Source organism: Pan troglodytes, chromosome 4 (genome assembly GCF_028858775.2).
Source record: "Pan troglodytes isolate AG18354 chromosome 4, NHGRI_mPanTro3-v2.0_pri, whole genome shotgun sequence".
Taxonomy (NCBI): domain Eukaryota; kingdom Metazoa; phylum Chordata; class Mammalia; order Primates; family Hominidae; genus Pan; species Pan troglodytes.
In genome coordinates, this window is record NC_072402.2 from 17045317 (window position 1) to 17063414 (window position 18098).

The following is an 18098-nucleotide window of genomic DNA, read 5'->3' on the forward strand; positions in this document are numbered from 1 at the left end:
GCTGCAGAACAGCAAATATTGCTGCCTGCTCCTTCCTCTGGAAGCTTCATCCCAGAGGGGTACCCACATGTATGAGGTGTCTGTCAGCCCCTACTGGGTGATGTCTTGCAGTTAGGCTACACAGGGGTCAGGGACCCACTTGAGGAGGCAGTCTGTCCATTCTCAGAGCTCAAACGCCATGCTGGGAGAACCACTGCTCTCTTCAGAGCTGTCTGACAGGGACGTTTAAGTCTGCAGAAGTTTCTGCTGCCTTTTGTTCAGCTGTGCCCTGCCCACAGAGGTGGAGTCTATAGAGGCAGTAGGCCTTGCTGAGTTGCAGTTCAAGCTTTCCAGCCACTTTATTTACCTAGCCAAGTCTCAGCAATGGTGGACACCCCTCCCCAAGCCAGGCTGCAGCCTCGCAGATGGATCTCAGACTGCTGCACTAGCAGTGAGCAAGGTTCTGTGGGTGTGGGATGTGCCGAGCCAGGCACAGGAGAGAATCTCCTGGTCTGCCGGTTGCTAAGACCATGGGAAAAGCGCAATATTTGAGTGGCAGTGTCCCATTTTTCCAGGTACTGTCTGTCACGGCTTCCCTTGGCTAGGAAAGGGAAATCCCCCGACCCCTTGTGCTTCCCGGGTGAGGCAACGCCCTGCCCTGCTTCGGCTCACCCTCCATGGGCTTCACCCACTGTCCAACCAGTCCCAGTGAGATGAACCAGGTACCTCAGTTGGAAACGCAGAAATCACCCGTCTTCTGCGTCAATCATGCTGGGAGTTGCAGACTGGAGCTGTTCCTAATCGGCCATCTTAGAACAGAACCCAAAATAAGATTTCTTAAAATCAAAGTGTGCCACATTGATTGGTTCTTCCTTTCATGGAAGATTTCTCTGTAGTATGCAATATTGTTTGATAGCATTTTATCCACGGTAAAACTTTCAGAATTGCAGTCAATCCTCTCAAACTCTGCCACTGTTTTATCAACTAAATCATTTGTTTTCATTTCAACATCTTCACTAGGAGTAGACTCCATCTCAAGAAACCACTTTCTTTGTTCATGCATAAGAAGCAACCCATCAGTTAAAGTTTTATCATGAGATTGCAGCAATGCAGTCACATCATCAGGGTCAACTGCTAATTCTAGTTCTCTTGCTATTTCAACCACACATGCAATGACTTCCTCCATGGAAGTCTTGAACCCTTCAAAAGTCATTCATGAGGGCTGGAATCAAATTCTTCTAAGTTCCTATTAATGTTGATATTTTGACTTCCTCCTATGAATCACAAATGTTATTAAGGATGTAGGGAATAGTAACTCCTATCCAGAAGATTTTCAACTTACTTTGCCCAGATCCATCAGAAGAATCATGATCTATAGCAGGTATAGCCTTACAAAAGTGCTTCTCAAATAATAATACTTGGAAGTCACAATTACACTTTGGTCCATGGGCTGCAGAATGGATGTTGTGCTAGCAAGCATGAAAACAACATTACTCTCATCTCTCCATCAGAACTCTTGGGTGAAGAGGTGCATTGTCAATGAACAGTAATATTTTGAAAGAATTCATTTATTCTGAGCAGTAGGTCTCAACAGTGGGCCTAAAATATTTGGTAAGCCATGCTATAAACAGATGGGCTGTCATCCCGGCTTTATTGTTCCATTTATAGAGCATAGGCAGAGTGGACCTAGCATACTTCTTGAGGTTCTAGGATTTTCTGAGTGGTAAATGAGCAACTGGCATCTGCTTAAAGTCACTAGCTGCATTAGCCCCTAACAAGAGAGTCAACCTGATCTTTAAAGCTTTGAAGCCAGACATTGACTTCTCGCCTCTAGCTATGAAAGTCCGAAGTGACATCTTCTTCAAATATAAGACTGTTTTTCTGTTGTTTAGTTACCCGCATTCATCAATAACCTTAGCTAGTTCTTCCAGATAACTTGCTGCAGCTTCCACTTGCTGCTTCACTTTGCACTTTTATGTTCTGGAAATGCCTTCTTTCCTTAAATATCATGAACCAAGCTCTGTTAGCATCCAACTTTCCTTCTGCATCTCCCTCACCTCTCTCAGCCTTCAGGGAATTGAAGAGAGTTAGGGCCTGTCTCTGGATCAGGCTTTGGCTTAAGGAAATATTGTATCTGGTTTGATCTTCTATCCAGACCACAAACTTTCTTCATATCAGCAACAAACTCTGTTGTTTTCTTTTCATTTGGGTGTCCACTGAAGTAGCACTTTAAATTTTCTTCAAGACCTTTTCCTTTGTATTCACAACTTGGCTGTTTGGCACAAGAGGCCTAGCTTTTGGCCTGTCTCAGCTTTTGACCTGCCTTTCTCACTGAGCTTATTTTTTTCTAGCCTTTGATTTAAAGTGGAAGAAATGTGACTCTTCCTTTCACCTGAACATTTAGAGGCCACTGTAGGCTTATTAATTGGCCTAATTTCAATATTGTCATGTCACAGGGAATAGGGGGGCCCAAGGAGAAGAAGAGAGACAGGGAAAAGGCCTGTTGGTGGAACAATCAGGACACACACACAACATTTATCGATTAAGTCTTATATGGGCACCATTTATGGCACCCCAAAACACTTACAATAGTAGCATTAAAGATCGCTAATCACAGATCACCGTAACAGATATAATAATAATGAAAAAGTATGAAATAGCATGAGAATTACTAAAATGTGACACAAAGACATGAAGTGAGTCCCTGATGTTTGAAAAACAGCTCCAACAGATTTACCCAGTGCAGGATTGCCACAAATCTTCAATGTGCAAGAAATGCAATAAACGAAGTATAATAAAACTAGGTCTGCCATTATATTAAATATGGTGTTTTAAAAACAATCACACATAAAGTAAGGTTCTATATAGACCAATTGACAGAAATATAATTCTTTATCCAGATTTTTGTTGATGGTCATTTTCATAGATTTTGCTTTGACTTACAGATTGTATTAGGCCATTCTTGCACTGCTATAAAGAAATAATGGAGACTGGGTAATTTATAAATAGAAGAGATCTAATTGGCTCAAGGTTCTGCCCACTATACAGGAAGCCTAGTGGCTTCTGCCTCTAGGGAGGCCTCAGGAAGCTTCCAATCATTATGGAAGGCAAAGGGAGAGTGAGGCATCTTACGTGGCGGGAGCAGGACCGAGAGAGGAGGAGAGGGAGGACGTGCTACACACGTTTAATACAACCAGATCTTGTGAGAACTCACTCACTGTCACAAGGATAGTACCAAGGGGGATGGTGCTAAGCCATTCATGAGAAAGCCACCCCGTGATCCAATCACCTCCCATGAGGCCCCACCTTCAACTCTGGGGACTATACAATTCAGTATGACATTTGGTGGGGACACAGCTCCAAACCATATCGCAGACATTGCTTTGAATTGGAGACACATGTACTTATGTAATCTTGTGCACATAAGGAAGTTCTTTCTTGAGAATATATAGCTAGTTGAATTATTAGGTCTTAAAAGTTGTGCATCATCAAATTTAGTATATTATGCCACATTGTTTTCCAGTTTGTTTGGACCAGCGTATGCCTCCACCAATGCATAAATAATGCCATTGACCATATTCTCACAATCTCTGATATTGTTAGTCTAGTTTTTGCAAGTTTGGTGGATGAAAAACAGAAAGGTATCTTATTGCATTTACATTTCCTTCATTGCTAGTGAGAATGACCATCTTTTCACAAACCTATTGGTCATTTTTGTTTCTTTTTCTATGAATTATCTTTTCATTTCTTCCTTCGCCCATCTTTCTACTGGGTAAATTGATATATTTAGACAGACATTGCTGCCTATCTACATAGTATCTAAAAATATTTAGACAGGATAAGTATTTTTCTTTTGAGATTTTTTTCCTTTGGTGATTTTTTATTATTTGTTGGATATATTCCAGATATAAATTCTTTATTAGATTACGTGTGTTTAAAATATATTTTCCTTACATAATTATAGCTTATTTTCTACTTTCCTTTGATGAAAAGAAATTCAAGTAATTAATATAGCCCACTTACCAATCTTTTGTTTGAGGTGTGTCTTTTTAAAAATATCATTCCTATCTCAAGTTCATAAAGATATTCTTCAATTTTTTTCTAGAGTTCTAATTTTGATTTCTACACTTTCATTCTTAACCCAAACAAGATTGATTTTTATATGTTGTGAAGCACTTTCCTGTTTTCTTTTCTTTTTCACACAGCAACCAATGTCTTAGCACCACATAATGTATTGTTCCTCCTTTAATTCTATAGTCAACTTGTCAGATCTACCACAAATGCTTTTGGGATTTTGATAAGAATTGCATTAAATTCATAGACCAATTTACCAAGAAGCAGCAACCATGAATATGGTATATCTCTCCATTTATATGTCTTCTTTAATGACATATAAGTCATTACATTTTTAAAATAAAGTTTAAAAAATTGATCCATAAATGTCTTGCAATTCTTTTAATAGTTTTAGTTCTTCTTGTCTTTTATTTTTATTATTAAAAATGTTCCTTTTCTAACTTATTACTGATATATAAAAGTGCAATTAATTTTTTGTTTTAATATTCTATTTTATTCTAATAATTTGTCTTCGTTTCTTCTTATTTTCTAATTTTTATATGTAATTTTTTTCCGTAATCTTTTGTCCATTGACTAGAACCTCCAGGATAATGTTGTGTGTAAGCGATGACATGGGCATCCTTGACTTGTTCCTGATTTCAATATAGAATATTTATCACAGTTAAGTGATATTAAGCACTCTTTGCAGTGTCACCCTGTGTCCCACCACTATATACCTAAATAACCTAGGGCAAAGATACAGGTATGACTGGGCTCCAGAACAATCTGAACACTGTGTCTGTTATTGAGTCTAATTATTTTCTATACATCCCCAAATTCTCTTGTCAAAGAATAAGAGTACATTCCCCAAATGCTAGTGCCCACCCAAGTACCCCCACTAAATCTCCAAACTAATTATAACTAAAACATAAAATATCATCTTCTCCAGCAAAAGAACAAAGCAGTTTTTAAGGCCAATAGGGCATTGCTTGAAACCTTCTTGTCATTCTAGACTCCTTCCTCTCCTTTGCTCCAAAATCCTATTGGGTCCCCAATCTTATCTTGATGGTGGACATGTATCCCTTCCTGCAACAAACCCGTTCATGTGTCTATTTTCATCTCATGCTGTCTCTCCTAGGTTATTGTATTCACCCTCTTAATTGGTTATATTTTTCTTATTCACATTTTGCTAATTAAATGAAGCTTTACTATGGCTTTATACGGAAAAGAACAGCCTGGAGAGTAAGAAAACTTTTGTGTTTGTTTAAACGCATTTCCAGGACATTGATATCATACTAGCCTCATTCTCTTGGGTACATACAGCACACAAAGGAACTGCGACAATAGACCTCACATTTCCTTTCATTAATTTGTACAAATTAAAGCTGCTGGCGGTATGTCAACCACTATTATTGATCATCTCTTTAGTACAGGGCACTGGGTGAGGAGCCGAGGGGATATAAAGATGTGTAAACAAGAACCTTGCAGTCTAGACAGGACACAATCAATTAGCTCCATTGGTTGAAATTACGACTATTTGAAATCTTTGTTGTTACATTTATGGAGACTAACAGCTAGAATTGTTAATACTCTTTTGTCTCTCTTGCCTTTAGCTTTTTCATTAACTAGACCTACTAATGTACTACACACACTCAGTTCATAAATTTTAGTCACAGATGCAGTCATTTTTGTATCCTAGTTCAAAAGATGTTTTGTTTCATCTCTTCCTTAACCTTGAGGATAACAAAACAGACAGCAAGGGCCATTGTCCTTGAGAGCCACTCTAAATGCTTTCATCTAACCTCCTTAAACATATCACACATCTCCAAGGATAATGATTTTACCAACTGCTTAAAGAAAAAACTTTGAAATATTTGCCCTCAAAAGGTATTGTCATACCATATGCAAATGAAATGTGAAAAATCTCACTTTCCATGTTGGGGAATATACTGCTTTTTGTAAGGCTAGAGGAAAAAATAAAAAATTACTGTGCTGAGAATGATTGCATCATTTGATTCTCTTGCATTACCAGGGAACTGGGTGAGATTCTTATTGTTTGGGGGCATTCCAGGAGAAGGAATAAATTACGCAAGTAGGCCTGGCCATCAGGGCTGGGGCACCTAGAAGCAGGTCTGGCAGGTCCACTCTCAGTCCACCACATGACCTGCATGAGTCAGGGTTCACAGGAGAAATAGAACCAATTTGATGTGCATAGAGAGATTTATTTTAAGAAATTGGCTCATGTGATTATACAGGCTGGTAAATCCAAAATCTGCAGGGTAGGCGGGCAGCCTGGAGACCCAGGAAAGAATTGTAGTTTGAGTCTGAAGGCTGTCTGCTGACAGAATTCCCTCCTATCCCAGGGATGTCAATGTTTTTCTCTTAAGGCCATCAACCAATTGGATAAGGCTCACCCACCCAGATTATGAGAGGTCATCAGCTTTACTCAAAGTCTACTGATTTAAATGTCAAGAATAACTTCACAGAAACATCTAGAATAATGTTTGGCCAATTATCCGGATACCATGGCCTAACCGTGTTGACACATAAAATTAACTGTCACAGGGGTACACCAAAATCTCACAAATAATCACTAAAGAACTTACTCATGTAACCAAATACCACCTGTTCCCCAAAAACCTATAGAAATAAAAAAATTTTGTAATCAACCATCACAGGACCCACATGGCTTAACTTCTCAGTTAGAGACACTTATTCAAGGTTTCAGGGACTATGGCTGAAAATCTGGCACTATGCCAAATCTGTGGCACATTCAGGTGTTTGTCCTTGGTGTTTACCCTGATATAATTTGGCAAGCAGTGAAGACACTGTCATCATTTTTATGGGGGCCTATGTTTCCAAAATAGTGTGAACCCAAGTCTGAAGAAAACATTATGTAGGGGCTCTGAACGTGATATTCAACATTGGTCCTTTCCAATTCATTCTACTTTTCCAGAAATTATACTCAACTCAACATTAACCAAAGACTTATGCTCAGTTTCCTTTGTTTCGTTCATATATACCTCTTTATAATCATAACGTATCTCTTTTCTTCTGCTTATTTTATCATAATATACCTATTTAACAAAGATGGGTGAGGAGCTGAGGGGGTATAAAGATATGTAAACAACCTTGTAGTCTAGATACAACATAATCAGTTCCATTGGTTGAAGTCAAGATTATTTGAAATCTTTGTTACATTTATGGAGACTAACAACTAGAGACTAACCTTTTTTTTTTTTTTTTAAGATGGAATCTCGCTCTATCGCCCAGGCTGGAGTGCAGTGGCACCATCTCGGCTCACTCCAAGCTCCACCTCCCAGGTTCACACCATTCTCCTGCCTCAGCCTCCCGAGTAGCTGGGACTACAGGTGCCTGCCACCACGCCCAGCTAATTTTTTGTATTTTGTTTTAGTAGAGACAGGGTTTCACCGTGTTAGCCAGGATGGTCTCGATCTCCTGACCTCGTGATCTGCCCGCCTTGGCCTCCCAAAGTGCTGGGATTACAGGCCTGAGCCACTGCACCCAGCCAGAGACTAACCTTTTTAACAAAGGGTATATTATGGCTTGCAATGCAAACTTGCATGCATTTTTCAGATAAAATAAGAGACTTCAAGGAAAAGTTTTTCTTTTTGTAATTCCTTTTTTTTTTTTTTTTTTTTTTGAGATAGAGTCTCACTCAGTGGCCCAGACTGGAGTGCAGTGGCATGATCTTGGCTCACTGCAACTGCCACCTCCCAGGTTCATGCCATTCTCCTGCCTCAGCCTCCCAAGTAGCTGGGATTACAGTCTTGCATTACCATGCCCAGCTAATTTTTGTATTTTTAGTAGAGACGAGGTTTAACCACATTGGCCAGGCTGGTCTTGAAGTCCTGACCTCAGGTGATCTGCCTGCCTCAGCCTGCCAAAGTGCTGGGATTACAGGCGGGAGCCACCATGCCCAGCCCATAATCCCTTTTGAACTATGTGTCCCAGTCTTTCTCAGAGACAATTGTTCAACTTATACTTCTTTGCCATTAGACACAAAAATTTAAGAATTTCTCTGACAGCTTCAACTTGGACATCTTAAAGCTCTTGGCCACCTTGAATAGGAAATTTCCCACTGGCTATCTTATGAAGCTGAACTGCAGGCTGACCACTTGGCATTGCCAGGACAAGACAGTTTCAACCCCCTTCAGTGAAGAAGACAGGGACACAGTTGGGCTAATTCATTCTTCGCCTCTGCACCCTGCCTCCCATCCTGGCTGCTGGTAGATGACAAAGAGAGACATGAGGAAGTGTGAATGCTACGTAGCAATCCATCACTGATATACAAGCTTAGGACAAGCGTACTCTGCAGGAAGAAAAACTGCTTAAGACATTATTCATCCAACAAATATTCATGGAGCACCTATTATACATCATTATACATCAATAGCATTCTACTAGGCACCTTGGTCGCGATATGCGTCTTGTTTGGTTCTTGCTGTCAGGAGGTTTGTTGGTATTCAAGCAGACATAAAAGTATGAGAGAGTAGCACAAGCTTCATCCTAAGCATGTTTGCTACATAGTTGAATTTGATCATCCGTTTTAAGGCTTAGTGAAAAACCAATTGCAGAAACCCTTTAATTTAAAATGGAAAAACTCAGCGATTTCCTCCTACTGAAAATTTAGAGGGAAAAAAACCCTTACTATCTAATAAATTATCTGCATTAAAGATGCATTAGTAATCAATCTTTGATTGGTTACAGCATTGGTGACAGCTACATTGCTTATTAAAAAAAGCAACACAGTCTCCTTTCTCTGAGCATGCTTTGTATGGCTCTTCTGAAAGAAACGTATTAAACTCAGCCATAGAAGAAAGTAAACTACTTTACAATAAATTAGTGTCTTGTAAATAAGAAAATGCTTAGCATAATATTTTAATGGCTATTTTAATTTAAGGCCTAATATATTGCTGCCCAGAATGTCTACTGCCGAACATAGTTCTTGCTGTTGATGGGTGAACCCTAGAAAGAAGACGGCATGGAGTTTATTTTTCCTACTCTTCAAACTGAACAACAGAAGATAATAAAGTGCTTTGTGGACTATCCATAGCAAATGGCATTTTCCTCCTGCTTTGGAAAGCTCATGCACCCAGTTGTCCTGAAATGCCCATTATTCATGGTTAGAAAGGCAGACGCTTCTGAAGGCTCATTGGCTCTTGTAAATATATATTGACATGTTGAATTTTCCTCTTTTAGAGACCTAAATGTTTCTATGGTTCTTATCATAAAGTATCAAAAGATCCAAAAAGGATCATAAAAACCAATTAGTTATGGATTTGTTTTAGCTACTTTCAGACAAATGGGTGATTTCTATATTTGGCCGCTGAAGAGGCATTATTTACAAAGTGAAAGAAGCCAATACACCCACAAAGGGATTCATAACTCCTTTCAGAAGCCAACAGTCTACTTTACTCTCTCAGTGCCCCAAGGTATTGAGTTGAAAAGAAGTGCATGTACAAAGAAGGCTAAAGAGCTGCCATATTACATGACCTCCAGCCAAGTGACAAGAAAGTGGTCATAAAAAGGGTTTGAGAATAAGGGATCATTTAGGGCATTGGAGAAAGATGAGGTAGGGGGGTTCACACAGTTGGGAAGCTGGAACTCAGAGGAAGGACAAACTGTATTTGTGGAAATAATAATAAATATGTGATGAATGAATGAAGCCAAATGAAGAAAATAAGAGAGCTCTCTCTCATTTCTAATAATGTACTCTCCTTCTGCCATGCTATGGTTTGAATGTGTTCCTCCCCAAGTTCATGTTGAAACGTAATCCCTATTGTGGCAGTATTAAGAGGTGGGAAGTGATGAAATCACAAGGGCTCTGTTCTCATGAATGGGTTAATGCCTTATAAAGGTCTGGAGGAATGAGCTTAGGCCCTCTTTGCCCTTTCTCTCTTCTACCATCTGAAGATGCAGCAAGAAGGCCCTCACCAGACACCAAAGGCCAGCACCGTGATCTTGGACTTTCCAGCCTCCGGAACTGTGAGGAAATAAGTTTCCATTGTTTATAAATGACCCAGTCTGTGTTATTTCGTTACAGCAACACAAACAAAGATACCCTGCCTTGCTTAGTCTCATTCTAATCAAGCCCAGTGTATTCTTCTTTTCTTTCTTTTCTTCTCTGTAGTTTGTTTCTCCTGAGTGCACAAGATCATTCCTCATTGACTTTTGAGGTCACTCTCCCATGGTCACTGGATGAATGAACACCTGATTCTACTTCCCAATTCTGCCATTTACTGGACTTGTAATCTTGAGCAAATCTATTACCCTCTCTGAACCTTAGTTTGATCATGTGTAAAATAGGAACACCAGCACACACCTTATATGATGAGTACATTTCATAATCTCCCCAGGATTGCTGATGTCAGCCCACAGTTGTGTATTTCAGTAATTTCTAGGGAAATTACATTGACCAGGAACAGAGTTTACATCCTTGACCCCTGATCCTTGAGGCCTGACTGCCAGTCAGCTTCAGTTCATTTACCACCTGCTCCAGACCCTTCTGTCAACACTGACACTGCTTATTTCTGAAGTTCCTAAACCTGTTTGCTCATCATAATCACCTGGAAACCTTCCAAAAAATATAAATTTCAGGGACTATTTAAGTTAGAATTTCTCAAACAACTGCATCAGAATCTCAGGGGTGGGAGTAGGGTGGGAATTGGAGTGGCCACGTGCATTTTTTACAGAAATTTTCAATCCAAGAATTCTGATATGTCATCAGGCTTGGGCCATGTTTAAGTTCTATTTCCCAGTGTGGAAAATTGGCCTAGACTAATGCCTGCTCCCTGCAGCCAAACCACTGGGTGACCAGTGATGTTCTAGAAATCCACCTTGGTGGCCTTCCTCCCACTGGAGTTGGCTGAGTCCTCTTCTTCCCCATTGCACGTGTCTCAATCCTGCTCCCAGCCCTGCTCTTCCCAAACTGTTTCATCCTCTGCATTTAACTCTCTCAAGCCCAGGTTTCCATATGTCAAAACAACCTCAGCCTCTTATATATGCCCTCCTCTGAACTTTAGACATCTGATATCCTAACACCCAAGTTTCGCATCTGACTACGTCTAGTGGTCCCATGCTTAGCTCTTAACTCCAAGGTTGCATGGCTACTTTCTCCCAAGGCTTCCATTCTTTGCACAGCATCAAGCAGTCCTTCTAATTAGTCATGTGAATCCAGAGTATTGGTTCGCCTTTCCTGACTCCACTGTAAATGCCTTCCATCCCTTTGCAGGAACCCAGTATTTGGGTATCTTTAACCCTGAAAAGCAGATTCAGCCTTTTCTGGGTTTTCCTGCAAGTGCTGAGTTAATGGAATGCAAATGCTCTCTTGGCAAGTGCCTCAGGAAAAGCATGAGCAATCCCTGAATACAGCCGACAGGCTGCACCCACACAACCGTGGAGCACCTTATTCACTACCAGACCCTCCATGACCCAGAGCCAGCCATCGCCACTGCCACTTTAAACTTTGATACTCTGTTCCTCTCATCCGTATTCCCTGTGTAGTTAAACACACATCACACACAGACAGACACACACGCACACACACATGCACATATGTGTGTATGTATGCGTGTGTATGTGTGTGCAGCTCATAAGCCTGGTGCCAAAAGAAATGTGCACCAGAAACTATGTCAGTAAGTTGTGAGGAGGGAGCTGCCTTGGGCACCTCTCCAAGGATAATGAGTGTGCAAGGGAAGTTGGGGGTAAGAAGGTATTCAGATGTTTCCGGTTGCAAGTTAGTAAATATCCAATTCAAGTAGCTCAAGCAATAAAGATATAAAACAAGAAGATCAGAGAAAAGGTGATTGCTCAATTGCTGCAGCATTTCATTGATAGGATCCAGGTTCTGTCTACCTTTTTGCTCTGCCACTTCCTGGTGTGGTAATATCTACTCTCAGGGCTATCAGATATCTGCTGCAGATCCCAGCATCATTTACAGTCAGGGACTGGCGCCTGTCCCTGTGGCTCCCTTTTCATTAGGAAGTCAACCTTTTTTTAAGACCCCCACACAGACACACACAGCACACTTTCCCCCTCATGTTCCCCTCTGCCAGGACTGGACCATAAACACAAGTCCCAGCTTGAAGCAAGTCTGGGAGCATGAATATCCAGCAAGTGTGTATCCCTAGAGGGAAGGTGGATCCACCAGGAAAGAAGCAGATGCAGGGCTGAGGTAGGGACAGAATGGGTGGTGAGTAATAGCCCACACTGGATGACCCAGGGACTCAGGAATGAATGAAGAGAAGAACAGAAGCATTTTTCCTGCCTGTAACTTGGATGGTCTCTCTTCCTACTGCACCAGAAACCATAAAGCATTCCAGTAGTCTCTATGTATCCAGATATATCTCAGAGGTGAAGGTCCAGATACTCAGGCCTCACCATTTTTGGTCACTACCTAAGGACATCAAAAGCATTTCACATCTTTCTAGGCACCAAAAGAAACCTGGGAAGGCATTCTCTTTTTAAGTACGTACCCCACACAGACACACAAATTCTATAAAGGTCTGAAAGGTCTGCCTTAGCTCAGGCTGCTACAGTAAAAATACCATGGATTGGGGTCTTAAATGATAGTTATTTCTCCAAGTTCTGGAAGCTGGGAAGCCTGAGTTCAGGGTGCCAGTATGGTCAGGTTCTGGTGAGAATATACTTCCTGGTTTCAACAGTCACCTTCTTACTGTGTCATCACCTGGCAAAAAGAGGGGGAACTAACTCTCTGGCCTCTTCCCAAAGGGCACTAATTTCACTCATGAGGACTCCAACCTCATGAACTAATCACCTCCCAAAGGCTCCATCTCCACACCCCAATACATTGGGGATTAGGGTTCCAACAGATAAATTTGGAGGGATACAATCAGTCTACAACAAGGTCAAAGTGAAAAGAGGAAAGGAGGTGGTAGGCAGTGACTGGACTCACAGCTCACCTTCTGGTTAATAGTGGGAAGAGTCTGCCAAGCACACTGAGTCATGTCTGAGGCTCACCTGGGCTTCCACAGAGGACAGTTAAACTGAAAGAAAATGAATGAGGGCACCAACTATTAAAGAAATTAATTTCAATATAGAGCTTGCGAAGCCTGCAAATTTGTGGATAAGGAAAATTAACAAGGAATGTTAGCAAGTAATGGCTGAAGCAGGAGCTTAGAAGTCCAAATCTGGGCTTGAGTCCAAACCCTGGCCCTGGATCATGGTGCAACCTCAGACAAGGCCCTCTGGATGGCACAGGGCTGCCAGAATATCATATAAACGGTGTGGGGCATGTTCTGAGTTTGCAGTGAGAGGAAACAGCAATTATTCACAGATAGAGGGTGCCGACACATGCAGGCAGCTTAAAAGTTAGGTCAAAAGTCTAATTAATTAGCTCAAAAGGCTAATGCTCATTGACACCAGTGAAAATTGGGCAAGGCATTGCAGCGTTTGGCAATTCTACAAACTTCCATGGCAGTGCTACTTCTATGGAGAAGAGAAGGGAGCCTTCTGGACCCCACTGGCCCTCCTCACATGCTCCACTTAGTCCTTCTCTGCCCTCCCACACAAAAATTGTATCTGATAATTTTATGGGGTCAGGGACCCCCAGTCTTGCTCCCTTAGTCCCCTGAAGCACTTCAACATCTTAGGACTGTTTCCAGTGCCCTGCCCTTCTCTAATTCTTGTGCTTCTTCAAAACTTACCTCTCCTGCCTACCATTACTTCTGAGGCAGACAGGTCACCTAAATGCTTTCAAGCAGGGGTGCTACTAGTTGATTCGGGGTCAAGAAGTGCCCCATCATCCTCTCCCTCTCCCGTGAAATATCTTCCATGGAGTATTTTCTCTCTACAGGGGCCTTCTGTCTACATATAGGAAATTCAATCATGGGAAGACATCTACTGTCCTTGAAATCATTACTCTGTTCTGTCTGTAGCTAAGGCAAGATTTCTCTTGAGAAATTATCATTCTTTTGCTTTAGATGCAGTATAGCAAATTGGATAAAAGTGCAGACTCCAAGGTCTGAGTCACTGAGTTGAAATCTTGATTGTCTTAGTCCATTTTGTGCTGCTATAACAATACCATAGACTGGGTAATTTATAAACAATAGCAGTTTACTGGGCTCATGATTTCTGGAGGGTGGGAAGTCCAAGATCTAGGGGTTGCATCTGGTGAGGGCCTTCTTGCTGCATCTGCATCATAACATGGTGGAAGGCATCACATGGTGAAAAAAGCACATGAGAGCAAGCAAGAGAACTCACTTTTATAACAAGCTCATTCTCAAGATAATGACTCGTTCATTCATGAGAGCTCTTCCCTCAAACCTTTAATCACCTCTTAAAGGTTCCACATCTCAGTACTGTTGCATTGGATTTAAGTTTTCAACACGTGGACTTTGGGAGACATATTCAAACCATAGCACTTTTTCTACCGTTTGTCACCTGTGTAAACTCTGGCAAGTTATTTAACATTTCTGTACCTAAGTGTTTACACAAGAAAGAAAGAGACAGACAGAGATAGAGGTAAAAAGCTTGCTAGTAGATACTTCATTGGATTGACTTGAAGCTTTATTGAGTGTTAATGGACTGAATGTTTGTATGCTGAAGACCTAAATATATACATTGAAGTCTTAAGCCTCAATGTGATGGTATTTGAAGGTGGGGCCTTCAGGAGGTAATTAGGTTTACATGAGGTTATGAGAGTGGGCCGCCCCCATGATGAGATTAATGTCCTTATAAGAGGAAGAGACACCAGAGCTCACTCTCTCCACCATGTGAGGACACAGTGAGAAAGTGGCCATCTGTAAGCCAGAAAGAGAGCCCTTACCTGAACTCAACCAGGCTGGCATCCTAAAGTTGGACTTTCAGCCTCCAGAACTGTAAGAAATGAACGTCCATTATTTAAGACACCCAGTCTACAAGCTTTTGCTCTGGCAGCCCAAACTGACTTAGACAATGAGTTAATGCATAGAAATAGAATAGAACAGAAGACATTGATGTGTGGAAGCACTTATAAGCATCAGTCAGAGGTTAAAGATTTATAGGCAATAACAGGAGGGACAGAGTTTGATGATTTTTTTAATATTTCATCTAAATATTATTTATCTTGATTACTGAGTTTGTTGATGCACCCTTAAATTTTGTGCGCAACATAAGTGCCTTCCTCATCTCACCCACTCCTAGCCCTGGTTACTCTTCCCTGACACTTGGTAAGTGCTCAAGGGCAGTTAATTGTTATTTATGGGGCAGCTTAAAGATAAAAATGTATATATTAATAATATTTTTACAAAAAAAAAATTAGTGGTGTTTGTTTTCCAATTGGTCTGATGAGAAAATACATTTACAGATCCCTTTCCTGGTGTTTTGGGTCATTACTTTGCACTGTGGTTTATGAACAGGTCAGAATATGATTTTTTTTAAAAACTAGCCTGAGTTGTGACACAGCCTGACGCAGAAAGATGTATGACTTGTAATAATGGAAGCAGCCTAAATTCACGTGGAAGAGGTCTGGCCACATCATGAATCTCCATCAGGATCCTTGTCTTAGACGCAGAACAAACTCAGCATGGTCCTTTCTGTTTCTTAGCCCCACTTGACTCATTAGGGCTGACTGCTTACCCTGTTTACTGAACTGGGGCTGACAAGAACATTTCTCACTTTATATGACATTTCAGTCACCCACAATAGACATCCCTTCTGAATATGAGGAACATCATGAAAAACATCACAAAAAATGTTTTGATATGTTCCCCCTGGACTTCTATGGCCCCTTTCTTTCAGGGAGTGTAGATCACTTTCTAGTATGTGTATAGCATTCCTGTGCACCAGGCAAGAAGAGACATGATTTCTTCTTCCTGGTAAGTGCAAATGCTGCATAAAGCAGACTCACACCTCATCACATTGCTGCAGAATGATGTTGTTCAAGCTATTTTCTGAGGCCATGATTCTTGGCCTTCTTTTCACAAACCTTCCAAGTTCATCTTCCTCTCCTCACCAGTGCTTTTACCTCAAGGATTCAAGTATTAAGAGTTCATTTAGAGTTAGTAAAAAGGACCAGATGTTTTTAACTGGGAATCCCATTTCTAAGCCTCATATTAATTCCACAGTTGGTAGAACTCTTCCCCACAGTCATGCATTAAAGGGAATCTTTATGTGATAATCATGGCACCACCATGGTCATTACTGTGGCTATTGGTCAAGAAAGTAAAAAAGGGAAAGTGCAGAGGTAGTGGACGTTGGATGGGGCCAGGGTCCTGATGCAGTGAGCATCTTTGGGGAGAGTCAGACAACCATGTCCACATGAACAACCCAGAACAGGTCACTGGAGCTGGTGAACTGGCCCTGAACTCCTGTGAAGAGAGAAGGGACTCTTGCAGAATTCTGGCCCTGGCCTGGGAGTCAGGAAACCAGAAGCTTCACCTAAGATGTTCCCCTAACAAGCAGGGTGACTTTGAGGAACTCACAAAGCTGGATCTTGGATGCCTAATCCAGATTATAAGGAATTTAGGCTAGACCAGTGGTTTTCTACATGGGTCCCTCTAACAAGTAGAAGTGCCTTCAGGCCACTGTGGGAATAGGCATAGGGACCCAAGCTCATGGGGCCCAGGAGCTGCCATGTTTGCGACAGAGCAGTTTCCCTTTCATCTGCTTTCTATACTGGGATATGACTTAAGATTTTGTCTAAAAAAAGAGTTCTGCTGTTGGTAATAAAGCAAAGTAAAACAAAATTAAAAAGGAAGGAATGAATGGTCTCAAATCTGCCTTTCGTTGTCACTAGTCAATGATTAAATGAAAAGAAAATGATATGGTTTGTAAATTTACCTCTGTCAATACCCTTCAGCCAAAGCCCATCAGGAACACTCCATCATTGAAACTGGGTTTATTATTCATTGCAGCAAGGAAGAGTGTTCTCCAGGAGGAACCACAAAGAGGGTGTTAGAAGGAGCCTATCATACAACTGGGGCTTTGATTTGATTAGATCATTGGCAGGGAGAAGGTCTAAGGAAGTGGGAGCTTGGTTTAGATTGGATGCTGCCAGAATGTGGGGAGAATCCTATTATTTGGTATATTAATATTTTCCATGGGGAGGGCAGACTAGAGCAAGGATAAAACTGTAATTGATAAAGAAACAGCGGTCACTCATTTTAGCTGAGAGAGGGAGATGTTTGGTATTTTATGGGTTGCACATGGCCTTGCTTTGTCTCACTTCATCATGGTCTCAGAGTGACCTTGCTTGGTCCTGGTTGCTCTGTGAGATTGTTTATGTAAGCAGGAGAGCAACAGGGCCCAGCTATGAGCTCCAGGCCAGCTTGCAACAGCACTGAGGTCCAGCTAGGAGTATAAGGCTCCCAGATGGCAGAGACTGCTTTTCATTTCTTTATTTTTTACTTCCCTAAAACAACTCATTTTAACTTGGGGCAGAACGTTATATCAGCACCTCTTCACCTGAGAGTCCCTCGATACAATTAGATGCTTCTCTGAACAACCTGCACAAGATACTCTGTGAAACATTTATGTGAAAAATCATCCTCAAAGTGTCTTCTGCACCAGACACTTTTCTCTTTTCTTACCAACTCCAACTCTCCCCCACCCAGAGATAGCTGATGTGATGCTGAGGTCTGCCTGCTTTGTACCTCCAATCCTCCAATCCCAGAATTTGGAAATTCTGGGAGATGCCAAACAAATATGAACAAAGAACAAAAGGGGAAAAAAATAAAAATGAGATGGAAAAATATATGGAATTTTTCATAAATGTTGCTCATTACACCAACAAGCCAATCAGAGCAAATACTGCCTGATTCTTTTCATTAGTTAGTGACAGGTCAGTGGCCATATTAGCATCAAGGTAGAATTCCTTGTATAGAGAAAATTTGGAGGGTATGTGTGTCCTCTTGAAGGAAGATGGAGATGAAAAGAAAAATGTTTAATAAACAGTTTATTTTTGGGGGGGTGAAATAGAGAAGGGGATATGAAAGTAAATTGCATTTGCGCTTTTGGTACATAGATATAGAAAATTGGTGAATATCAATTAAAAGCCACTGTCACATACATACATAGACAAACATACATGTTTGAGTTTTTTT